At 43.6% G+C, this 26,700-nt stretch overlaps 1 long non-coding RNA gene across 3 annotated transcripts; it reads left to right on the top strand.

Annotated features, from left to right (window-relative positions):
* Positions 1-3: 3 nt before the first annotated feature.
* LOC149748207 (uncharacterized) lies at positions 4-26,124 on the top strand. 3 transcript variants are annotated; one of them, XR_016394639.1, is made up of 4 exons: positions 4-330; positions 5,385-5,463; positions 10,906-11,109; positions 12,670-26,124. It is a non-coding gene; the product is annotated as an uncharacterized LOC149748207 (long non-coding RNA). The 3 variants fall into 3 exon arrangements; XR_016394637.1 differs by having other exon boundaries at positions 5,385-11,109; XR_016394638.1 differs by lacking the exon at positions 10,906-11,109 and having other exon boundaries at positions 9-330.
* Positions 26,125-26,700: the final 576 nt, after the last annotated feature.

Raw genomic sequence — 26,700 nt, 5'->3', positions numbered from 1 at the left:
GGCAAACAGTGACCTGGAGCCCTTTCAGAGACGAAGAGCCGGTTTACATGATTTGAAGGCTGGGAACCTGCCCTAAAGCTAGGGCGCCTGAAATAGGGCCGGGCACGTGACAGAGGGCCAAGCGGCCCCGCCCCCGCCGTCCAGAATGGAGCCCGGGTCTCGCGGAGCTTGAATTCCCGGCTCGGCGTCTCTTCCCTCCACCCTGGCAGAGTGCCCAGCGCCCGATGGGAGGGCGACACGAAGCCCGGCCGCGCCCATGGCCGAACTGCCGCCGCGGGCTGGACTGACCCCGCCAGCTAATCTCCGTCCGCCCTCCGGGCCGCGCGCCAGGTAAGTTGGGCCCGGCCCCGGCGCCGCGTCCCCGGGCCTCCCCTCCCGGCGAGACCAACTTTTGAGGCACAGGGGTTCGCTTCGAGCCTCCCCTGCTCTTTAGGAAGAGCTGCGCGCAGCATCTTCGTCCAGGGGAACTTCGGCCCCTCATCTCGCCCCTGCCCACCGCCCGGCTTGCTCGGGCCGGCTGGGGTGAGCAAGGGGCCCGACTTGCGCGTCCTGAGGGGACTCGGGGAGGGGGAGGCTCAGAGTCCGGGCTGGAGTCGCAGGGCTCCTCCTCCTGGCTGCTGGGAATCGAGGGGGCGGGGTGGGGGGTGGGGGTTCGTCTGCGCTGGGTCCCGGGGCTGGACCCGCTGCGTTGGGACTCAGCCTCTCAGCCTCCTAACCTCCCCTCCCCGCCCCCCTTACAGTAGGTTCCAATAATATTTAATTGCGTCTCGGGCTTAAAACTCATCCATAGTCTCGCAGGTCCCTTGATTCAGCCAAGTCCCTCCGTGCTCCTTCCTCTATTAGATAAAGTACCAGGGAGGAGGGGGCGGGGGAGGGGACTGGAGGGATCCCTGAAGCTCTGGCCTCGGCCGAAAAGGTGCTTCTGATGTTTTCATTTCCCTTGCTGAGCTGCTGCTTCTGGGTTAAATTCATTTTATTGCCTGTTCATTTTTTTTTTTTTTTTTAGATGTTGGGGGTAGGAGTTTATTAATTAATTTGTTTGTTTTTGCTGTGTTGCGTCTTCGTTTCTGTGCGTGGGCCTTCTCTAGTTGTGGCAAGTGGGGGCCACTCTTCATCGCGGTGCGCGGGCCTCTCACTATCGCGGCCTCTCTTGTTGTGGAGCACAGGCTCCAGACGCGCAGGCTCAGTAGTTGTGGCGCATGGGCTTAGTTGCCCCGCGGCATGTGGGATCCTCCCAGACCAGGGCTCGAACCTATGTCCCCTGCATTAGCAGGCAGATTCTCAACCACTGCGCCACCAGGGAAGCCCTGCCTGTTCATTTTCAAAGAAAGACTGACAGAGTTACTCTAATAGATCAAGGGTCTGAGCTCAGAGTAGGTCAAAGGCACTCACAGGTAGGTAGGTGAATAAAAATAGAAGGAGGTTGGCAAGTATAGCCAGGACACCTGTGTTCATAGCATACTAATAAAGGCCAGAATCTCCTCATTTATCTCTGGTGGGAAATGCTGATGGTGTCACAGGATCAAACTCAAACCGCATCCAAACCAGGTGATTTCCCCTGAGCATTCAGTGAAAGGAAGTATCTGTCCATGGTAGGAGTGGCTGGGCAGTTTTGAATGGTCGGATGAGAGGAGCTTGCCTAGAATGGAACTAAAGATCTGCTCACGTATTCCCGTGTGAACACGCACATGGACATCAAACCTATACCGTTCCTATGAATGCTCAGTCTCATGTTTATTCTTCCAGACACACTCCCAGCATCATTTATTGGGAGCAGGAGCCATTGGGGTCCAGCGAGCTTCCCAGCATGAGACAGGCACTTTCCTAGAGCTTCCAAACAGTTCTTTAAAAATCGTTACTCTGAGGTTTGTGAGTTGTATTTTCATTGCACTTCAGAGACTTCCTGTTTATCTCCCAGTCTCTGGTAACAACGTAGGATTTTGTTTGAACCCTTGGTTTGTCTTAAGGAGACCCTGGTTTTGGAGGTTTTGATTAAAAAGTGCCTTGTACTGGGCTTCCCTGGTGGTGCAGTGGTTAAGAATCTGCCTGTCAATACAGGGGACACGGGTTCGAGCCCTGGTCTGGGAAGATCCCACAGGCCGCAGAGCAGCTAAGCCCTTGAGGCACAACTACTGAGCCTGCGCGTCTAGAGCCTGTGCTCTGCAACAAGAGAAGCCACGACAATTAGAAGCCCGCGCACCGCGATGAAGAATAGCCCCCCGCTCGCCGCAAGTAGAGAAAGCCCACGCACAGAAACGAAAACCCAAAAGAGCCAAGAATAAATAAATAATTTTTTTTAAGTGCCTTGTACTACAGGGTTTCTTGATCTGCAGCTGGACTTCTGATTTTAAAATACCACATTCCACTTAGTAGGAAGCAAAGATGTTATCTGTTTCTACAGAAGTTTTATGTAGTATTCCAGGAAATAGAGCCTTTGATTCTTCCCATCTTCAGATGATTTGAGCCCACCTTCGTGACCAAACGCTTTTACATTATACTGACTAGAGGGAATAATCACAGAGAAAAAAAATGTGTTGGTGGTGGGATCTTTATTCTCATCTGCATTTGAATCTTTTGGAACCCAACTGAATGTATTTGTATGGTTTGCACCATGCGTTTCTGTCTTCTCTTCACAAGTTCCCTCAAAGAGAACACTCTGGACCTCGATGGCCACCTTTATTCACATAAAGGATTTTTCCATTTGGAGGTAAACATGTTGGGAGGTGAGGAGTTAATATTGTGTAGAATCAGTGTCCCACATTTTCAGAGGGGCCTCAATTCAGAACAAAGAATGAGAAGAGGACTCTGATGGTACCAGCTCTACCGACTGGGAGAAAGTCTCTCTGCCAGTTGAGAAAGTCACTTCATGAGTCTCTGTATTTTTTAATCAGAGATATAACCAGAGGATCTGTATTTTATGCATTTTGAAGAGGAAAGAGGCTGAATTTGGCTTCTATATTTACTTTTTCCATTTTTCTCATGTTAATAATTTTTTTAAAAACCAACAAAAACCCCTTTGGATCCCTGCAATAGCCCAAAGTCATACTGCCTTGGCAACAGTAGCTAGTCCACTGGAGTCTCCAAATATCAAGACAGAAAATTTTAAATGCACTTCCAGGGACTTCCCTGGTGGTCCAGTGGTTAAGACTTTGTGCTTCCACTACAGGGGGCACGGGTTCCATCCCTAGTCGGGAAACTAAGATCCCACATGCTGCATGGCTTGGCCAAAAAAACAAAAACATAAAATGCACTTCCAATAAAATGTCACATTTTCAAAGACATTAGAACTGACCTTCCAGGCTTCCCTGCTGGCGCAGTGGTTAAGAATCCACCTGCCAAGGCAGAGGACACGGTTTCAAGCCCTGGCCTGGGAAGATCCCACATGCCGCAGAGCAACTAAGCCCGTGCGCCACAACTACTGAGCCTGCTCTCTACAGCCTGTGAGACACAGCTCCTGAGCCCGTGTGCCACAACTACTGAAGCCCGTGCACCTAGAGCCCGGGCTCCACAACAAGAGAAGCCACCGCAGTGAGAAGCCCGTGCACCGCAACAAAGAGTAGCCCCCGCTCACCGCAACTAGAGAAAGCCTGCACGCAGGAACGAAGACCCAATGCAGCCAAAAATAAATTTAATTAACTAATTAATTATTTATTTTAAAAAAAGATCCTTTGGCTTACAGGATCTTAGTTCTCCGACCAGGGATTGAACCCAGGCCCTCGGCGGTGAAAGTGCCTAGTCCTAACCCCTGGACCACCAGGGAATTCCCTAGTAACTAGTTTTTAAAGCTAATGAATTTCTTCTTTAACCCTACTTATCACTTATCAGCAGTGTGTATAACGTGCTGCTTTCCCCCCACCCCCTCAGGCCATGTCTCTCTCAGGGCTGATTGCAATTCCTACAAGATGCGTTCACTTTATTTTATTTTTTTAACTTTTAATTTTATATTGGGGTATAGCCACTTAACACTGTTGTGATAATTTCAGGTGCACAGCGAAGCAACTCAGCCATACATATACATGTGTCCATTCTCCCCCAAACTCCCCTCCCATCCAGGTTGCCACATAACATTTAGCAGAGTTCTGTGTGCTATACATTAGGTCCTTGTTGGTTATCCATCTTAAATATAGTAGTGTGTACATGTTGATCCCAAACTCCCTGACTATCCCTTCCCCCCACCCTTCCCCTCTGGTAACCATAAATTCGTTCTCTAAGTTTATGAGGCTGTTTCTGTTTTGTAAATGAGTTCCTTTGTATTATTTCTTTTTAGATTCCGCATATAAGGGATATCGTGATATTTCTCTTTCTCTGTCTGACTTACTTCTCTCAGTATGACAGTCTCTAGGTCCATCCATGTTGCTGCAAATGGCATTATTTCATTCTTTTTAATGGCTGAGTAATATTCCATTATGTACATGTACCACATCTTCCTTTAACCATTCCTCTGTTGCATGGACGTTTAGGTTGCTTCCATGTCTTGGCTATTGTAAACAGTGCTGCAGTGAACATTGGGGTGCATGTATCCTTTCAGACCATGTTTTTCTCTGGATATTTGCCCAGGAGCGGGATGCAGCGTCATATGGTAGCTCTATTTTTAGTTTTTTAAGGCACCTCCATACTGTTCTCCATAGTGGCTGTACCACTTTACATTCCCACCAACAGTGCAAGAGGGTTCCCTTTTCTCCACACCCTCTCCAGCATTTATTGTTTGTGGATTTTTTGATGATAGCCATTTTGACTGGTGTGAGGTGATATCTCATTGTGGTTTTGATTTGCATTTCTCTAATAATTAGCGATGTTGAACATCTTTTCATGTGCCTCTTGGCCATCTATATATCTTCTTTGGAGAAATGTCTATTTAGGTTTTCTGCCCATTTTTTGATTGGGTTGTTTGTTTTGATGTTATTAAGCCTCATGAGCTGTTTGTAAATTTTGGAGACTAATCCCTTATTGGTCACATCATTTACAAATATTTTCTCCCAATCTGTGTGTTGTCTTTTCATTTTGTTTATGGTTTCCTTTGCTGTGCAAAAGCTTTTGAGTTTAATTAGGTCCCATTTGTTTATTTTTGTTTTTATTTCCATTATTCTCGGAGATGGACCGAAAAAGATATTCCTGTGATTTATGTCAGAGAATGTTCTGCCTATGTTTTTCTCTAGGAGTTTTATAGTGTCCAGTCTCACATTTAGGTCTTTAATCCAGTTTGAGCATATTTTTGTGTATGGTGTTAAAGAATGATCTAATTTCATTTTTTTACATGTAGCTGACCAGTTTCCCCAGCACGGTTTGTTGAAAAGACTGTCTTTCCACCATTGTATCGTCTTGCCTCCTTTGTCGTACAGATGCGTTCACTTTAAATCCACCCATTCGCCTGTCTTCTCTTCCAGGTAGCTATAGAGTCCACTGCCTCAAATGGGGACCCCAGGAACAGCTGTTCCCTGCACTACACCTACGCCTAGCAGCCCAGTGAGTACCTGAAGGCCTTGGCGGCCGTGGGGGAGATTTGCCAGGACTATGACAGGCATGAGACTCCCCATCTCTGTGGGTTCGCATGGCCCCTGACTGACCCTGGGCAGAAGAATGGAAATTAAGTCATTGCTGAGGCTCATGAGGGGACAGAATAAAGCCTGGCCCCAGACGTGTCATCTTCTCCACACCTAGAGAAACTGAGTTTACACCAAGCTCACACTGGGCACCAAAAAAATCCTCTTAGCTTTCTTCTCTTACTTGGCTGGCAGGACCACTGGATAGCGATTTTGGTTTCCCTTTTGTAAGGTTTCAGTATGTGCTTTGCTACGCAAAGTTTGGTGCATGGACCAGCAGTGTAAGGTCACCTAGGAACTTAGAACATCAAACCCCACTTGAGAATCGGAATCAGCATCTCCAATGTAACACGATTCCCAGATGATTCGTGTGCACTTTGGAGTTGGAGAAGCACCAGTTTAGTGGGCACTGTTCTGTCTGATCCTTACATTAACGCTTCTGTCATGGGTGTTGTTTACCAGCAGAGGAAAACCATGCAGGGAGGTAAAGTGCCCTGTTGCACAGCCAGAAGCAGGATTTAAACCCAGATCCAGCTCATTCCACAGCATAAGCTCGTAATCATGGATTTCACTGACCTTAAAAGCTATTGGTAACTTTAGCAGAGGGTGTGTGTCTGCCCATGTGCATGTGTGTGTGCCCATACCAGTGTGTGTGTGTTTGTATGTGTGCCTATAGAAAACACAATTTTGAGATCAGATCAGTATTATATTTAGTTTTACTTGGTGGAAAACATTGACCTTTCCCACTAAGAGAATTCCCTGTAAGAAATGATTTACATAAGTCACATTAAACTGGATTTATTCTGCCTTTCCAGTATTTCCAGACTGAGGTGATGTTGTGCACACATTTGATCCAGAAGGCTCTTTGAGGGAGAACTAGTGTAAATATAAATATGAGTAAATCTCAGTTGACTGCCTGGCATGATGGTAAAAGAGGGCTAGTTAGTAATGAGCAACAACTAACTGACCTGTTAAACCAGGAAAATAAAGTGACTCTGTCCTCTAGTTTCAGAGAGATTTCATGGGATAGCCTGAATTTCTGTTCTTTCTAGTCTCATAATTGGTGATAATCGTATTAAAAACTTGATACCCCAGCACCATAGGGGGTGACACAACCTAGTGACCAGAAGGTGCAGAGAAACCAACAGGACAGGTAATAGGAAAGTTTCCATCAGTGTCCTTCCCGCTGGCGAGTCTCTGGATTTGGCTTGGTCATTGCCGGTAATTCAGATGGGTTTGAAGCCAGTCGGGGATGAATGAACAGGTCCAATCAAATCAGACAGCTCCAAACACTAGGCTCCTAGTGTTTAGAATGGAATGTGCATGGAACCACACTTCCCCTCTTACACATTTGGAATAAAGGGCAATAATAACATTTTGTGTGTGTGTGTGTGTGTGTGTGTGTGTGTGTGTGTGACCATGACATGTGGCTTGTGGGATCTTAGTTCTCTGACCAGAGATTGAACCCACGCCCGCAGCAGTGAAAGCGTGGAGTCCTAACCACTGGACTACCAGGGAATTCCCAATAATAGCATTTTTAATTATCTTGTTGAAGTAATAGTTATACTTGCGATATTGTCTGTAAAGACAATTGGAATCTCAGCTCTGATTTCTTCAGGCCCCAATTCGGGGAGGATTCTTAGAGGGGCTCATGTCATGGAGATTTCTGCCAAGGAGGGAAAAGATGGACAGATTGCGCCCCCACTGTCAGAAACTCCTCCAAATGTCCCCAAGACACCAACACAGTAATTCTCTCCTTCTGTCTATCACACACACAGTTCATTGAGGGGACAGTCCTTTTCCTGATGTATATCCCTGGCAGCTTTGTCATAAATTAACTGACCTCATATGTGTGGTTTTTTCCTGGGCTCTGTATTCTATTCCTCTGGCCCGTGTGCTTCTTTTTGTGCCATTTCTACACTGTTTGGTTACTGTAGCTTTGTAATATGGTTTCAAGTCAGTGAGTGCGTTTCCTCCAGCTGCTGTTCTTCTTTCTCAGGATCCCCTTGGCTGTTCGGGGTCCTTTGTGGTTCCATGCAAATGTCAGGATTGTTTGTTCAGCCTCTGTGAAAAATTCCATTGGAATTTTGATAGGAATTGCATTGAATGTGCACACTGTTTTGGGTAGAATGGACATTTTAGCACTATTAATTCTTTCCATTCATGAGCACAGGATATCTTTCCATTTATTTGTGTCTTCAGTTTCTTCATCAAATGTCTTAAGATTTTCAGTGTGCAGCTCTTTCACGTCTTGGGTTAAATTTATTCCTAGGTAGTTGGTTCTTTTAATGTTATTGTAAATGGGATTGTTTTCTTGATTTCTCTCTCTCTGATGGTTCATTATTAGTGTAGAAAAACACAACTGATTTTTGTGTATTGATTTTGTATCCTGCAGCTTTACTGAATTCATTTATTGGTTCTAACAGTTTTTTGGTGATTTAATACAGAAAACTGGAATTAGAAATCCCACTGTTTCTACCACATCCAGTTCATACACAACACCCAATACATAGTGGCTACTAATATAATCTTCCCACAGTGTCCCTTAAAAACATGTGAAGTCCTACAAGGGTGAATTGCATCATCATTTTGGGTGAGCAGGATCTGGGTAGGGCTTGGTCTTTCCTTTTATTGACATAACTGTTTTGAAAAGTAACTTATTTACCAGTAATTTCAAACATATAGAAAATTTAAAATAGCAGTACAAAGTACTCACATTTGCCGCTGTACACAAAACACTTCAGTGTCCCAAAATAGGGACACTCTTCCAGGGAACCAGCACGAAACCTCCACATGAGGAAAATATTATGGTTTCCACATTATGATGCAATTCACAGGCCCACTTCAACTTTCACCAGCTGCCCCAACTCTAGGGAAATGTCTCTTTTCATTCTGATCCTGTTTTGTTCTTCTGAAATGATGAGTGATACTTTCCCTCATTATCACAACCTTGATGGATTGAAAGTGCACAGGATGAGCAAGATCTGGGTGACCTTTTCTGTATTGTAACATGTATCAGTACTTCATTCATTTTTTATTTATTTATTTTTTTATGCGGTACGTGGGCCTCTCACTGCTGTGGCCTCTCCCGTTGCGGAGCACAGGCTCCGGATGCGCAGGCTCAGCGGCCATGGCTCACGGGCCCAGCCGCTCCGCGGCATGTGGGATCTTCCCGGACCGGGGAACGAACCCGTGTCCCCTGCATCGGCAGGCGGACTCTCAACCACTGCGCCACCAGGGAAGCCCTTCATTCATTTTTTATTGTGATTAAATGTACATAACATTTACCACTTAAACCATTTTAAGTACACAGTTCTATGGCATTAACCACACTCATATTGTTGTACAAATATCCTCACCATCCACGTTCAGATCTTTTCCATTTTCACCAGTGAAACTCTGTAGCCATTAAACACTAATTCCCCTCAGCAACTGCATTCTATTTTCTGCCTTTGAACTTGACTTCTCTGGATACCTCATATAAGTGGAATCATATCATTTTTGTTCTTTTGTGACAGGGCTATTTCACTTATAATGGATCAAGGTTAATATATGTTGTAGCACGTGTCAGAATTTCCTTAGTTTTTAAGGATGAATTTTCAATGCTTTTTGTGTATACCACATTTAGTTTATCCATTCATCCATTGACACTTGGGTCGCTTCCACCTTTTGCTACTGTGATTAATATTGCTATGAAGATGAGTGTACCCATATCTGTTCCAGTCCCTGCTTTCAATCTTTTGGGTATACCCTGATGTGGAATTGATGGATCATATGTTAATTCTATGTTGAAGTTTTTGAGGAACTGCCATACTGTTTTCAACAGAGACTATATCATTTCACTTGATTCCTTTTAAGGCAGAATAATATGGATCAGCCTCCATGTCACTTATCCATTTACCCATTGGTGGACATTAGCGTTGTTTCTGCCTTTTGGCTGTTGTGAACAGTGCTGCTGTCAATAGATGTGTACACCTGTTTTCAATTCTTTGGGTTCTATATCTAGGGGTGGAGTTGTTGAAGCATAGATAATTGTGTATTCATAGAGTAAACAGAGGTTGCACCATTTTCCATTTCCACAATAAGGTTTAAAAGTTTCAGCGTCTCTGCATTGTTGCCAACATTTGTTATTTTAAATGTTTTTGATTATACCCATGTTAGCATGTGTGAAGGCATTATTATTGCATTGTGGTTTTAAGCTGCATTTCCATCATATCTTTTTAGCTGCTTGTTGACCATCTGCATGTCTTGTTTGGGGAAGGGTCTATTTAAGTCCTTTGTCCACATTTAAAATTGGGTTATTTGTCTTTGTTGATGAGTTGTAAAAGTTCTTGATACACCTGGATAAACACTTATCAGATATAAATATAATGTGAAATTCTTCCATTCTGTGGGCTGTCATTTCACTTTCTAAATTGCATTTTTTTGATGCACAAAGCTTTTTAATTTAAGGAAATCTAATTTTTTTCTTTTGGTTGCTGGTTATGAAGGTTTATCCCTATGTTTTATTGGAGATTTTACAGAGTCGTCCCTCAGTATCCATGAGGGATTGGTTCCAGGACACCCCACAGATACCAAAATCCATGGACGCTCAAATCTCTTATATAAAATGATATAGTATTTGCAAATAACCTAGGTACATCTTCCTGTATACTTCAGATCATTCCTAGATTGTGTATAAGAACTAATGCAATATAAATGCTATATAAATGTTGTAAAAACAATGTGAATGTTATGTAAATAGTTGCTGGAATGTGGTAAATTCAAGTTTTTCCTTTTGAAACTTTTTGGCATTTTTTTTCTAATAGTTTTTGATCTGGCATTGGTTGAATCCATTGATGTGGAACCCGTGGATTCAAGGAGCTGAGTAAAATTTTACTTTTTACATTTAAGCCTTTTATGTATTTTGAGATGCTTTTTGTATGTGGTATGAGGTAAGGGTCCAATTTCATTCCTCTGCATGTGGTTAGCCAGTCACCTAGCACCATTTGTTGAAAACACCATTTCCCCCCATTTTAATGCTGTTGACTGTAGTCTGAAATCTGTTCATCATAGATGAATGGGTTTATTTCTAGGATCTCCATTCAGTTGCATTCATCTGTATGTATATCTTCATGCCAGTATCACAGCATTTTATTTAATGTTGCTGTGTGCTGTGTTGATTTTCTTTCTAAAAATTGTTTTAGCTCTTTAGGTTCTCTTGAAATTCCACATTTCAGGGTGTCATATTCTGCTCCCTTTCACATGGATGTACCCCAGTTTGCTTATGCATCATCTACTGAACACATCCTAATTCCTGTAAGGTTTAGACATTATGAGTAGAGGTTCTGTGCATAATAGCATCCTTGTTTTTGTTTGGATACAGTTTTCCAAAGCAGTTGTGTGAATACTGGAGGCATGATGGATGGATCTCAAGATGTGAGACCTCTTTGGCTTTGGAAAATACTGCCAACCTGTATCTCAAGAGGCCGTCTGTGCGTTCCATCAGCAATGAAGAAGAGTTGCTGTTGTTCCCCTTCCTCCAGTAATCAGTATTGTCATTTTGGGAGGAGGTTAGCAGCTCTAATAGGTGTGTGGTGCTGTCTTGTTGTTTTGTTTATTTATTTTTTAAATTTATTTTTTTTTATTTTTGGCTGTGTTGGGTCTTTGTTGCTGCGTGGGCTTTCTCTCTAGTTGCGGCGAGCGGGGACTACTCTTCGTTGCGGTGCGCGGGCTTCTCATTGCAGTGGCTTCTCTTGTTGAAGAGCACGGGCTCTAGGCACACGGGCTTCAGTAGTTGTGGCACGCGGGCTCAGTAGTTGTGGCTTGTGGGCTCTAGAGCGCAGGCTCAGTAGTTGTGGCTCACCGGCTTAGTTGCGCCACAGCATGTGGGATCTTCCCGGACCAGGGCTCAAACCCATGTCCCCTGCATTGGCAGGTCGATTCTTAACCACTGCATCACCAGGGAAGTCCCTGTCCTGTTGTTTTAATTTGTAATTCCCTAATGATATATGACATTGATCATATTTTTGTCCACTTATTTATTATCTGTATATCTTCTTTGGTCAGGTGTCTGTTCAGATCTTTACCCATCTGTAATGAAGGTGTTTGCTTTATAGTTGTACAAATTCTTATCAGATATGCATATTGCAAATATTTTTTCTCCCAATTTGTGGCTTGTCTTTTGGTTTTCTGAGAATTTAAAGTTTAAAATTTTTAAAGTCCATGTTCAAAATTTTATTTCTTTTGTGGATAAGCTTTTGAGGTTTTGTGTTAAAATTCACCAAGTCCAAGGTTATGTAGATTTCCTTCTATGTTTTCATCTACAGTTTTTATAGTTTTGCATTTTAAATTTGTCTATGGACAATTTTGAGTGAATGTTGGTGTAAGTTGTAAAGTTTGTGCCTACGATCTTTTGATTGAATATGGTTTCCAATTAACTATTCTATAACTATTTTTGGAGAAGTCATGGGATATGTGGCTCCATTTCAGTTTGAATTTCCAAATTTAGTGGTTTCTGCAGGCTTGCCAGCTGGGAGCATGGGCTTCACAGAACTGAGAGGTTGCGGCCTGCACTTCCCAGCTGGCCAGCAGGTGGCGCCAAGCCTGCCTCTCTGACCCTTGAGGTGCATACACATTCCCTCCCTCCTGTCACAGCCCAGGGTCTGAGTGTCCCCTCCCTCCTGTCACAGCCCATTGCCTTTCGACAATGTTGAAGGTGACCTGAAGGTCCAGAAATCCCCTTACCCTCTGTGTCTGGGAAACCTTCCCTCAAACACCCTTCCCCGCAAAGACTCTGCTGAGACTCAGTATCCCCCCTTTCCTGACCAGGCCACACAGACCCAGTCCCTCCCCCGACTCATCAGCCAGGAAATGACGCGCTCCTTCCCAGGATCAGTCAGAACAATAGCTGGTGACCCACGCATTCCCCTCCTCCCCGGCCCAAACCGTAGCCACTGCCCTCCACCTTGTGCAGAAGCCCCGCTCAGGGCATCTCCCCAGTCTGGGCCTCTGATCCATGTGCCATCAGGCCACCTTTCATGCCATCCCCACACCCAGACCTTTATACTTGTGTTTACACCTCTCCATGGAGAAACCTCCTTTACCCCAACTATCCAGATGTTTACAGACCTTGTCTCTTTTCCTCCAGCTTTTCAATCACAGAATTACCTGACTGTCACCACTCACAGTTCCTGCAGAGCCCAGAGATTTCTCCTTGAAGGAAAGGTTCTGGAGAAATCAGAGGGATAAATAAAGATGCCCAAGAGGGTGAAGAGTGAGTGTTTTCTGGTTAGAATTTTAAAGTGCTCCAACTAATAGATCATTTGCGTTCTAATAACATGTTGTTCCTGAATTTTAATGGGGGAAATTCTTTATCTCATAAATATGCCAAGTGGGAAGTCCATTTAAAAAAATGTTATCGAGGTAACTCTGAGGGTTTACAAAGAATGAGGACACAATGTCCTTTGTTCAGACACTGGCTGAGAGCCTCCCGCCAGGAGCCTCGGCCCCTTGGAGGGTGGGGCAGCCACGACCCTCCTCCCACAGGTGGGCCTCCTCAAGTGCATCCTGCACACAGGCCCAACGCCATCACAGAATCCTGAATTGGCCAATGGCAGGCAGCTGGCTAGAGATGCGGACAAGAGAAAACTGCCCAACAGCCTGGGACCACCCTGTGGCATGGTCTCAGGACCCTGGTCCAGCCCAACAGCACCTCTGCATAGCCACACACCAGGCCGAGAGCTCTTCTGGTCTGGGATAAGGCAGGAAACTGTGAGTTGAAAGGAGGAGGAGATAGCCTCATCCACCAGAGGTCAGACAGCAGAAACAAGAAGAACTTCAGTTCTGCAGCCTGGGGAAGGAAAACCACATTCACAGAAAGATAGACAAAATGAAAAGGCAGAGGACTTTGTACCAAATGAAGGAACAAGATAAAACCCCAGAAAAAAAAACTAAATGAAGTGGAGCTAGGCAACCTTCCAGAAAAAGAATTCAGAATAATAATAGTGAAGATGATCCATGACCTTGGAAAAAGAATGGAGGCAAAGATCGAGAAGATGCAAGAAATGTTTAGCAAAGTCCTAGAAGAATTAAAGAACAAACACCTAGAAGAATTAAAGAACAAACAAACAGAGATGAACAATACAATAACTGAAATGAAAAATACACTAGAAGGAATCAATAGCAGAATAACTGAGGCAGAAGAACTGATAAGTGACCTGGAAGACAGAATGGTGGAATTCACTGCTGCAGAACAGAAAGAAAAAAGAATAAAAAGAAATGAAAGACAGCCTAAGAAACCTCTGGGACAACATTAAACACACCAACATTCACATTATAGTGGTCCCAGAAGGAGAAGAGAGAGAGAAAGGACCGGAGAAAATATTTGAAGAGATTATGGTCGAAAAATTCCCTAACATGGGAAAGGAAATAGCCACCCAAATCCAGGAAGCTCAGAGAGTCCCAAGCAGGATAAACCCAAGGAGAAACACACCGAGACACATAGTAATCAAATTGACAAAAATTAAAGACAAAGAAAAATTATTGAAAGCAACAAGGGAAAAACGACAAATAACATACAAGGGAACTCCCATAAGGTTAACAGCTGATTTCTCAGCAGAAACTCTGCAAGCCAGAAGGGAGTGGCACAATATATTTAAAGTGATGAAAGGGAAGAACCTACAACCAAGATTACTCTACCCAGCAAGGATCTCATTCAGATTCAATGGAGAAATAAAAAGCTTTACAGACAAGCAAAAGCTAACAGAATTCAGCACCACCAAACCAGCTCTACACCAAATGCTAAAGGAACTTTTGTAAGTGGGAAACACAAGAGAAGAAAAAGACCTACAAAAACAAACCCATAACAATTAAGAAAATGGTAATAGGAACATACATATTAATAATTACCTTAAACATGAATGGATTAAATGTTCCAACCAAAAGACATAGGCTCACTGAATGGATACAAAAACAAGACCCATATGTATGCTGTCTACAAGAGACCCACTTCAGACCTAGGGACACATACAGACTGAAAGTGAGGGGTTGGAAAAAGATATTCCATGCAAATGGAAGTAAAAGAAAGCTGGAGTAGCAATACTCAGATAAAATAGACTTTAAAATAAAGAATGTTACAAAAAAGAAGGAAGGACACTACATAATGATCAAGGGATCAATCCAAGAAGAAGATATAACAATTATAACTATATATGCACCCAACATAGGAGCACCTCAGTACATAAGGCAACTGCTAACAGCTATAAAAGAGGAAACCGACAGTAACACAATAATAGTGGGGGACTTTAACACCTCACTTACACCAATGGACAGATCATCCAGACAGAAAATTAATAAGGAAACACAAGCTTTAAATGACACAATAGACCAGATAGATTTCATTGATATTTATAGGACATTCCATCCAAAAAGAGCAGATTACACTTTCTTCTCAAGTGCGCACGGAACGTTCTCCAGGATAGATCACATCTTGGGTCACAAATCAAGCCTCAGTAACTTTAAGAAAATTGAAATCATATCAAGCATCTTTTCTGACCACAATGCTATGAGATTAGAAATCAATTACAGGGGAAAAAAACGTAAAAAACACAAACACATGGAGGCTAAACAATACGTTACTAAATAAGCAAGAGATCACTGAAGAAATCAAAGAGGAAATAAAAAAATACTTAGAGACAAATTACAATGAAAACATGACAATCCAAAACCTATGGGATGTAGCAAAAGCAGTTCTAAGAGGGAAATTTATAGCAATACAAGCCTACCTCAAGAAACAAGAAAAATCTCAAATAAACAATCTAACTTTACACCTAAAGGAACTAGAGAAAGAAGAACAAACAAAACCCAAAGTTAGCAGAAGGAAAGAAATCATAAAGATCAGAGCAGAAATAAATGAAATAGAAACAAAGAAATCAATAGCAAAGATCAATAAAACTAAAAGCTGGTTCTTTGAGAAGATAAAATTGATAAACCATTAGCCAGACTCATCAAGAAAAAGAGGGAGAGGACTCAAATCAATAAAATTAGAAATGAAAAAAGAGAAGTTACAACAGACACTGCAGAAATACAAAGCATCCTAAGAGACTACTACAGGAAACTCTATGGCAATAAAATGGACAACCTGGTAGAAATGGACAAATTCTTAGAAAGGTATAACCTTCCAAGACTGAATCAGGAAGAAAGAAAATATGAACAGACCAGTCACAAGTATTGAAATTGAAACTGTGATTAACAATCTTCCAACAAACAGAAGTCCAGGACCAGATGGCTTCACAGGTGAATTCTGTTAAACATTTAGAGAAGAGCTAACACCCATCCTTCTCAAACTGTTCCAAAAAATTGCAGAGGAAGGAACACTCCCAAACTCATTCTATGAGGCCACCATCACCCTGATACCAAAACCAGACAAAGATACTACAAAAAAAGAAAATTACAGACCAATATCACTGGTGAATATAGATGCAAAAATCCTCAACAAAATACTAGCAAACAGAATCCAACAACACATTAAAAGGATCATACACCATGATCAAGTGGGATTTATCCCGGGGGTGCAAGGATTCTTCAATATATGCAAATCAATCAATGTGATACACCATATTAACTGAAGAAGAAAAACCATATGATCATCTCAATAGATGCAGAAGAAGCTTTTGACAAAATTCAACACCCATTTATGATAAAAACTCTCCAGAAAGTGGGCATAGAGGGAACCTACCTCAACATAATAAAGGCCATATGCAACAAACCCCCAGCAAATATCATTCTCAATGGTGAAAAACTGAAAGCATTTCCTCTAAGATCAGGAACAAGACAAGGATGTCCACTCTCGCCACTATTATTCAACATAGTTTTTGAAGTCTTAGCCATGGCAATCAGAGAAGAAAAAGAAATAAAAGGAATACAAATTGGAAAAGAAGAAGTAAAACTGTCACTGTTTGCAGATGACATGATACTATACATAGAGAATCCTAAAGATGCCACCAGAAAACTTCTAGAGCTAATCAATGAATTTGGTAAAGTTGCAGGATACAAAATTAATGCACAGAAATCTCTTGCATTCCTGTATACTAACAACAAAAGATCAGAAAGAGAAATTAAGGAAACAATCCCATTCACCATTGCAACAAAAAGAATAAAATACCTAGGAATAAACCTATCTAGGGAGACAAAAGACCTGTATGCAGAAAACTGTAAGACACTGATGAAAGAAATTAAAGATGATACCAACAGATGGAGAGATATACCATTTTCTTGGATTGGAAGAATCAATATTGTGAAAATGACTGTACTACCCAAAGCAATCTACAGATTCAGTGCAATCCCTATCAAATTACCAGTGGCATTTTTTTAACATATTATTATTTTTATTGATATTAGTATAGTATTTTTTATAAATTTATTTATTTATTATTTTTGGCTGTGTTGGGTCTTAGTTGCTGTGCACAGGCTTTCTCTAGTTGCAGCGAGCAGGGGCTACTCTTCGTTGTGGTGTGTGGGCTTCTCTTGTTGCTGAGCACAGGCTCTAGAGCATGCAGGCTTCAGTAGATGTGGCTCGTGGGCTGTAGAGCGCAGGCTCAGTAGTTGTGGTGCACAGGCTTAATTGCTCCGCGGCATGTGGGATCTTCCCAGAGCAGGGCTCGAACCCATGTCCCCTGCATTGGCCAGCAGATTCTTAACCACTGTGCCACCAGGGAGGCCCACCAGTGGCATTTTTTACAGAACTAGAACAAAAAATCTTAAAATATGTATGGAGACACAAAAGACCCCGAATAGCCAAGGCAGTCTTGAGGGAAAAAAACAGAGCTGGAGGAATCAGATTCCCTGACTTCAGACTATACTACAAAACTACAGTAATCAAGACAATATGGTACTGGCACAAAAACAGAAATATAGATCAATGGAACAGGATAGAAAGCCCAGAGATAAACCCATGCACCTATGGTCAGCTAATCTATGACAAAGAAGGCAAGGATATACAATGGAGAAAAGACAGTCTCTTCAATAAGTGGTGCTGGGAAAACTGGACAGCTACATGTAAAAGAATGAAATTAGAACACTGCCTAACACCATACACAAAAATAAACTCAAAATGGATTAGAGACCTAAATGTAAGACCGGACACTATAAAACTCTTAGAGGAAAACATAGGAAGAACTCTTTGACATAAATCACAGCAAGATCTTTTTTGATCCACCTCCTAGGGTAATGGAAATAAAACCAAAAATAAACAAATGGGACCTAATGAAATTTAAAAGCTTTTGCAAAGCAAAGGAAACTACAAACAAGATGAAAAGACAACTCTCAGAATGGGAGGAAATATTTGCAAACAAATCAACGGACAAAGGATTTATCTCAAAAATATATAAACAGCTCATACAGCTCAATATTAAACTAACAAACAACCCAATCAAAAAATGGGCAGAAGACCTAAATAGACATTTCTCCAAAGAAGACATACAGATGGCCAAGAAGCACATGAAAAGCTGCTCAACATCACTAATTATTAGAGAAATGCAAATCAAAACTATAATGAGGTGTCACCTCACACTAGTTAGAATGGGCATCGTCAGAAAATCTACAAACAGCAAATGCTGGAGAGGGTGTGGAGAAAAGGGTACCCTCTTGCACTGTTGGTGGGGATGTAAATTGGTACATCCACTATGGAGAACAGTATGGAGGGTCCTTAAAAAACTAAAAATAGAATTACCATATGACCCAGCACCACTACTGGGCATATACCCAGAGAAAAACTATAATTCAAAGAGACACATGCACCCCAATGTTCATTGCAGCACTATTTACAATAGCCAGGTCATGGAAGCAACCTAAATGCCCATCGACAGATGAATGGATAAAGAAGATGTGGTACATATATACAATGGAATATTATTCAACCATAAAAAGGAATGAAATTGGGTCATTTGTAGAGATGTGAATGGATCTAGAGACTGTCATACAGAGTGAAATAAGTCAGAAAGAGAAAAATATCATATATTAAGGCATATATGTGGAATCTAGAAAAACGGTACAGATGAACTGGTTTGCAGGGCAGAAATAGAGACACAGATGTAGAGAACAGACGTATGGACACCAAGGGGGGAAATCGGCAGGGGTAGAGGGTGATGGTGTGATGAATTGGGAGATTGGGATTGACATGTATACACTAATATGCATAAAATAGATAACTAATAAGAGCCTGCTGTATAAAAAAATAAATAAAATTCAAAAATAAATAAAATAAAGAAAGGAGAGGTGTTTGTGGGGGTGGGGGGAGCTTTCAGCTGAAAATCGTTTCTGTTCCCACCCCTGCCACTGGCTTGGTGTTTGGCCTCCAACAAGCCTCTTGCCTGCTTGGCCTCGTTTTTCTCCCCTGTGGAGAAATGAGTTGGATGACAGCTTACTGAACTTCCTCTGACTTTGTGGTGCCTCTGCGAGACCCCAGCCCCACAGGCACCTCCCTCCCACTCAGGCACCTAGTGATTTGGGGTCCTCAGCTGGTACAATTTTAATAGGGTTCCATCATTTCTTGAGGGAAAAGTGGGAAGGAGAGTGGTTTGTTGCCGAGACGGATCTCTCAGCACCTGGGAAGGCAGGACGCTCATTTCCCCTTTAGCTCCGCTGGTAACCCTCCACTTTCATCAGCAGGTGAGTGAGTGTGGCTTCTTCTTTCCAAGTATGGTGCAAAATGTAGAATTTCTCCCAAAGAAATTTGACTTTAATGAGAGACTAGATCATAGGAGAGAGTAATTATTTGGATGGTATGCACATGCCAGGTTAATTTTAAATCAGCTTTTAGGTCAGTCTGTCTTAATTATTCCATTAACTGTTTTCAACTAGCAATTTCAATAATTGTATTAGCACAATGCCTGTGTAGTATAATTGCTTTTTGGATCCTGTTCATTGTGACCTCAGAGTCAGTGCCTGGGCTGTCTCCCTGGGCTGGTGTTAGTGTGAGTGTGTGTGTGAGTATGAGTGTGTGCACACGCACGCTGGTGGGGAGGAGAGCTTTCTCCTTATTTTATTTCTACTGTAGGACCTTGTGTGTTTATCTATTTTATATATAGTAGTTTGTACCTGCTAATTCCAAACTCCTAATTTATCCCTCTCCACCTTTCCCCTTTGGTAACTGTAAGTTTGTTCTCTATGTCTCTGGGTCTGTTTCTTTTTATGTAGTTAAGTTCATTGTATCATATTTTAGATTCCACGTATAAGTTATATCATATGGTATTTGTCTTTCTCTTTCTGACTGCCCTTAGTATGATAATCTCTAGGTTCACCCATGTTGCTGCAAATGGCATTATTTCATTCTTTTTTTTATGGCTGAGTAATATTCCTTCGTAGGTATGTACCACATCTTTCTCCATTCATCTGTCGCTGGACATTTAGGTTGCTTCCATGTCTTGGCTATTGTTACTAGTTCTGCTGTGAACATTGGAGTACATGTGTCTTTTCGAATTAGAGTTTTCTCTGGATATATGCCCAGGAGTGGGATTGCTGGATCCTATGGCAACTCTATTTTTAGTTTTTTGAGGAACCTCCATATTGTTCTCCATAGTCACTGACTTAAAGCTCACCTGACTTAAAGGGCGGGGCTGACTGATTTAAAGTAGTGGGAGAGTCTAGGGAGGGGTGATTGCCCTGGGAGACTTTGGGAGAGAAATACCCCCTCTGTAGGGCACTTCATTGCACTTAGCGGGAGAGGAGGTACGAAATCAGGCTGCAGGTGCCCAAGTCGAGTGCAGCCCCCATGGCTGGGGAGGGAAGTAGGAGGAAGGGCTGAAAGTTGTCATTAGAGAGGATGGCCACTAGAGGGCGCCAGAGCACCGGCAGAGCCACCCGCAGCTCCCCGACTGGACCTCCAGGCTGGGCAATAGGGTTGGAGATGGGGTTGGCAGAACCCCAAGGACGTGCCCAGAGAGGAGGGGTTGGTTACCGGGAGCTTCTGACTCTCCGGCCCAAATTGCCTCACCTCACAGAGGGAAGAGAGGTCTGCCTTCAGCATCCGATGGGGGCACTTCCAGCCTGGTCAGGTTGCCCAGTGGTTGGACAGCCTGAAAGGCTGTCTGCGGTTTGACTGCCCTTTGTTTCTCCAGAGGCGGAACTCTGGACCCAGAAATACCTGGCTTGACTCTTAGGCTTGCAGTTTTCAAGCTGCAGGCCTGTGTGGGTGTTGGCATCTGAAAAGCGGGGCTGGTGGTTGTGAACATGGAGCATGTAAAAGCGGCATTTGGGTGGGTGGGCTGTGCTCATCCCTATGCCCTTTCTCTCAAGAGTTCTCCCCAAACTTCCTTCTTCCCTTTCCATCTGAGCCTCTTCCTCCTGTCCCCACACCCCTGCTGGGGAGACCTGACCTAAAGCTGGGTCACGTGACTTAAAGGTGTCTGATTGAGTTAAAGCCAAATCATGTGACTTAAAGGGTGTGACTTTGTTTTCTTCTGATTTGAAAAGAAACTGGACCATTTTCATGGGCCCCTAAAAGTATCAGGGGCCCTGACACTGTGCCTACTGCGATGAGTCAACCCGGCATTTCAGTTTGTGTGGTGCTTCTCCTCCCCAGAGCTCTTTATCCCTCACAGGCCCCCAGCTGTGTAAGAGTGGAAGGAGCTCAGGGCTCATCAGGTCCAGGTCCAGCCTGACAGGTAAGAAAACTGAAGCAGAGGAGGGAAGCAACTGTCCGAGGCCACACCTTGACAGTGACAGGGACTAAGCCAACATCTGACTGCCAGGTCCCAAAACAACACAAGAAAGAAAACTAGTTTTCATGTTAAAAAAAACAAAGACATGCATTATCACTCCCTCACTCATTCCACCACTGTCCATTGCACATCAGCCCCGTGCCAGGCACCATGCCACTGCTGGGGGACATGGCACAGAGCGAAGCTGGCAGGAGGGAGGGACCCCAGTAACCAATGACTTTCTAATGACCATCCTGATCAGCGGCACAGAGGGAAAGTGCGCTGTGTTACAAACACAGAAAGCAGAGCAACGTAACCCAGCGTAGGAGGAAGGAGAGGCTTCCGCTATTTATTTGGGGACCTAGGAAAGAATAATAAGAAAAAAGATGTCTGAACTGACCCAAAAATTATTAAAGGGGGAAAAAAAGGAATAGAACTGACAGTGGGCCTTTGTGATGCTACAAAGCCACATAATCAAGATCTGACAGTATTAACCTAAGATTGACAAGTATCACTGGAAAAGAGAAGGGACCCCATGTGTGTGTATTTGACATTAATTCAGTGGGAAAGGATAGCTAATTTAAGATATGATAAAACCACAACTGGCTCTCTACCTGGGAAAATCTATATTTGGACCCTCACCTCCCACCAGTCACAGAAATCGATTCCAGATGGATTAAGGCCTAATGAATTGAACAATAGAAACCCAAAGAGAAGTGGAAATAAGAAACCATATGACTGAACAAGGGTAGCAGAGACTCAACCATGACAGGAAATGCAGAGACTGTAATAAAAGTGAAGCACACATTTGACTACGTTAATTTTTGCATATGTGTCAAAAGATACCGTAAACAAAACTAAAGGAGGCGGGGTTTCGGGGAGACACTTGCGATGCAGATGATATAGATAAAATGCCTGTGATGGCTCAAGAGCATCTCTAAACTGATTTTTTTTAAGACAGAAACACCTTACCAGCAATTCATAGTGCAGCAGAATTTCTCAGCCTCAGTACTATAGACACTTCGGACCTGACAGTCCCTTGCTGTGGGCGCTTTGTAAGATGTTTAACAGCATCCCTGGCGTCTACCCCCTAGATGCCAGCAGCACCCCTCCCCCATTCACGAGTTGTGACGACCAAAAATGTCTGCAGACATTGCCACATGTCCCTGGGGAAGGAGAGAAAAACCGCTCAATTGAGAAGCTCTGCAGTAGAGCAAATCCACCAATAAACACGTGGCACAATGCCTCAATAGTCAGGGACAGGCACAGAGAAGAGTGAGATGTCATTTTAATGATAGTATCTACACCTGGCACTAAGGCAAGGAAAAGGATGCATGGAGGATGGAAATAGGAATTGAGAGCCTCCAAGGGAGATCAGTCTGGTGATATACAAAGCTGTATGGTGTAAAACTCGGAGACTGCTTGATGGTGTCATGCAGGTGTCAGGGGGAAGCCTGCACAGCCAGCCAGGACTTCCAGGGACTCTGGAGACCAACTGCCAATTTCATTTTGTACATGGTTCCCTAATCCATGGTATTTGAGACTATCAGCCTGAAAATTCAAAACTACTATTCCTGAGTCAGAGGGGTCTGTTTTCCTGTGTTTGGCCAGAGGATGACGATGGATTCCACACCACTCTGGCTGTTCTGCCTCCCTGAAAACACAAAAACTACACTGAGAGGGAAAAACCTTGAATTTTGAAGACATGATCAACCACAGATGAGGTCCTGCTCCCAGGTCCAGAGAGATGGGCAGGGGACTTCCCAAGCTGCCTCTGAAGGACCCTGAGGTCACACAACCCACAGTAGCACCTGAAACTTTGAAGCCTGTCATCTTTCTGGAGTGTAATTTTGTTTTTCTTTCATTTCTTCGTGCTCACTCCTGCCCTCACCTTTCATCCCCTTGCAGTCAGCTCCTCCAGTCCAGTGGTAAATAAAAGGGACTTCTTTAGTCTGTAAATAATAAATGCTGGAGAGCATGTGGAGAAAAGGGAACCCTCTTACACTGTTGGTGGGAATGTAAATTGGTGCAGCCACTATGGAAAACAGTATGGAGATTCCTCAAAAAACTAAAAATAGAGTTGCCATATGATTCAGCAATCCCACTCCTGGGCATATACGCAGACAAAACTATAATTCAGAAAGGTATATGCACCCCAATGTTCATAGCAGCACTGGTTACAATAGCAAAGACATGGAAGCAAACTAAATGTCCATTGACAGATGAGTGGATAAAGAAGACGTGATACACACACACACACACACACACACACACACACAATGGAATATTACCCAGACATTAAAAAGAATGAATTTTGCCGAGAGATTATCATACTAAGTGAAGAAGTAAGTCGGAAAGAGAAAGACGAATACTATATGATATCACTTATATGTGGAATCTAAAATACGACACAAATGAACATATCTATGAAACAGAAACAGAGTCACAGACATAGAGAACAGATTTGTGGTTGCAAGAGTTGGGGCTGGGGGAGAAATGGATTGGGAGTGTGGGATGAGCAGATATAAACTATTATATATAGGATGGATAAACAACACTGCCCTACCTTATAGCACAGAGAACTACGTTCAATATCCTGTGATAAACCATAATGGAAAAGAATGTGAAAAAGAATAGATACACGTATATGTATAACTGAATCACTCTGCTGTACACCTGAAACTAATACAACATTGGTAATCAACTATACTTCAATATAAAATAAAAAGTTTAAAAAATATGAGAAAGAATTTATACATGTACAACTGAGTCACTTTGCTGTACAGCAGAAATTAAACACAACATTGTAAATCAACTATACTTCAATAAAATTTTTTTTTTTAAAAAAAGAGACTTTTTTTGTTCCTTGCATCTTCAAAGAATATTAAGGTGAAAAGACTTTTCCCATAGGACTTGAACCCCAGGATGGGCCAGGTTCCAAGCACTGGGTCAGCCACCAAAGTCTCCATCAAACCCAGAAGTGGGTCGAAGCCCATCACACCAAATTGCTGTTCACTGGATCAGCCACCTAGCTCGGGGCCAAATCCCCAAGCTGGGGGTCTGGGTTCCAGCTCATCCCCTTACCAGCCAAGTCACCTCATTTAAGCCACTCATTCTCTCTGAGCCTCAATTTCCCACTCTGTGAAATGGGATAATAACTCTCCCCCACTGGGCTGTTTGGGGGTCAGTGTGCTGCAGAGGTTAGGCACCCAGGCCACATACTGTACAACCCAGCATTCCCACCCCCAAGTAAAGACCTAAGAGACATGGTGAGTGAGTGCATCCACTGAAAGACATGCATGTGAATGTCCACAGTGACTCTGTTCACAATAGAAAAGAACTGGAAACATCCCAACTCTCCATCAGCCAGAGAATGGACAGTCAAACCGTGATGTTTTCATGCAATGGAATGCTGCCTGGCAATGAACCAGAATGTACAAATGACTTCCACTCATGACACATGAATGAAGCTCAAAGATGCTGCATTGGAGAAAGAAGGCAGATATAGAAATACCATCAAGGGCTTCCCTGGTGGCGCAGTGGTTGAGAGTCCACCTTCCGATGCAGGGGACACAGGTTCGTGCCCCGGTCCGGGAAGATCCCACATGCCGCGGAGCGGCTGGGCCCGTGAGCCATGGCCGCTGAGCCTGCGCGTCCAGAGACTGTGCTCCGCAACGGGAGAGGCCACGACAGTGAGAGGCCCGCGTACCGCAAAAAAAAATAAAAATTAAAAAAAAAAGGTGGTCTGCCTTCTCAGCCTGCTTCATGTTAGAATACATTTTTTTAAAAAAAGAAATACCATCAAGAATAGACAGTGCTGGTACTTCCCTGGTGGTCCAGTGGTTAAGACTTCACGCTTCCACTGCAGTGGGGACACGAGTTCAATCCCTGGTCAGGGAACTAAGATCCCGTTAAGCCACGTGGCGCGGCTAAAGGAAAAAAAAATCAGAATAGTGGTGGCCCTTGCAAGCAGAATTGACTGGAAGGAAGCACAAGGGAACTTTCTGGGGTGTTGGAAATGGTCTAAATCTTGATCTACATCATGGCTACATGGGTGTATACATACATAAAAATTAGTGGAGCTGTACACTTAAAATCTGTCCACTTGACTGTATATAAGTTACACGTCAAAAAAAAAAAAAAGTAAAAGTATAAAGATACAACAACAACAAAAACTACCAATGATGGTGCCAGGCCAGCTGTAAACATTGAGACCTAAATGACTCTGTCTCAATTTCCACATCTCCAAAACGAGGACGATGACAAAAATAGTACCAGCCACACAGGACCATCATGAGGACCCTACGAGTTAGTCAGTTTAAAGACCAGCGTCTGGCATGCGGTGTGTGCTTTCTGAGGCAGACGGAGCTCTCGTTGGTTGAGGGGAACGCACATAAAATGCTTGGCACTGCCCAGCACATCAAGGAGCTCAACCAATGCTGGCAAGTGTTATCTAAGACTCCCCCAAGAAGTCTCCCTGACCTAGTGACGGATGAGCCTAACCAGGTCTCCCCTTACCAATCTAACCAAACCTCTGGGACCAGCAGAACAGCCCGTGGCTTCTCCTTCTCTTGGCAACAATCCACTGTATTTTCAGTTCCTTCACATCAACCATCTTTGTCTCTCAAGACTCCAGGCAGATATCACCTTACTCTCCCTGCCCCGGGGGCCTGCTCACTGGGGATTTCCAGCTTGGCTGGCTCCCAGCTTCTGGACAGATATAAACAGAGGTCCTGGCTGCTTGCCCAGGACCTGGTGCGGGTGCTCGAGTGTCTCCCTGAAGAGTCAGCACTCCATCCCCCTGGCTTCCAAAGCAGGGCTGGCTCGGGGGCCTCCCCCTTCCACCACCACCCCCACCCCCCCAGCTGGCTCATTGCTGGGCTTCGCGCTTCCTTCTGTTCACTGCATCCACCACTAGGAGGGCAGCTAGCTCCACGAGGCACACACTTCGCCAGTCTCGGTCACTGCTGTTTCTCCAGCACCTAGAGCAATGCCTGCCACATAGTGTAATAGATGCTCAGTAAATATAAATTGTCCAAATGAGTGAGATGAGCAAATCAGTGTGGGCTGGAAAGGCCTCTAGGCATCCTGACCAGCCCCCTCTGTGGACCCCCCAGATGGCCCTGACCAGGTCTCTCTTCCCACAGCATCCCTTTATACCCTCTTGCTCAAGAAACTAACATCACTTCTAACTATCAACTCCATCAAGTCACAACCCCTCTGTCTTGGTTTCAGGACCCCCTCAAGCTGCCCCTCACCCAATCAAAACTGCTACTCACTGCTCTTCACCACATCTCCGCAGTTTACTAGGTCGAGTGACCTCCAGGAGCAAAAAGAGCTGGACTCACCTTTAGCAACCAAATCAGAACCAACAGCCGGCTTGTACCTACCTATCAGGGTCCCCAGGACGAATGTGGATGACAGTGCAAAGTGCCCGGCTGGCCCCTAAAAACGGGGGCTGTCACCAGCTGATGCTGGAGGCT

Source organism: Delphinapterus leucas, chromosome 10 (assembly GCF_059928025.1).
Source record: "Delphinapterus leucas isolate spDelLeu-1000000601 "Yukka" chromosome 10, BTC_Dleu_Yukka2, whole genome shotgun sequence".
Classification (NCBI taxonomy): domain Eukaryota; kingdom Metazoa; phylum Chordata; class Mammalia; order Artiodactyla; family Monodontidae; genus Delphinapterus; species Delphinapterus leucas.
Note: the sequence above shows the minus strand (reverse complement) of the source record. Positions and strands in the feature narration are given on the sequence as shown.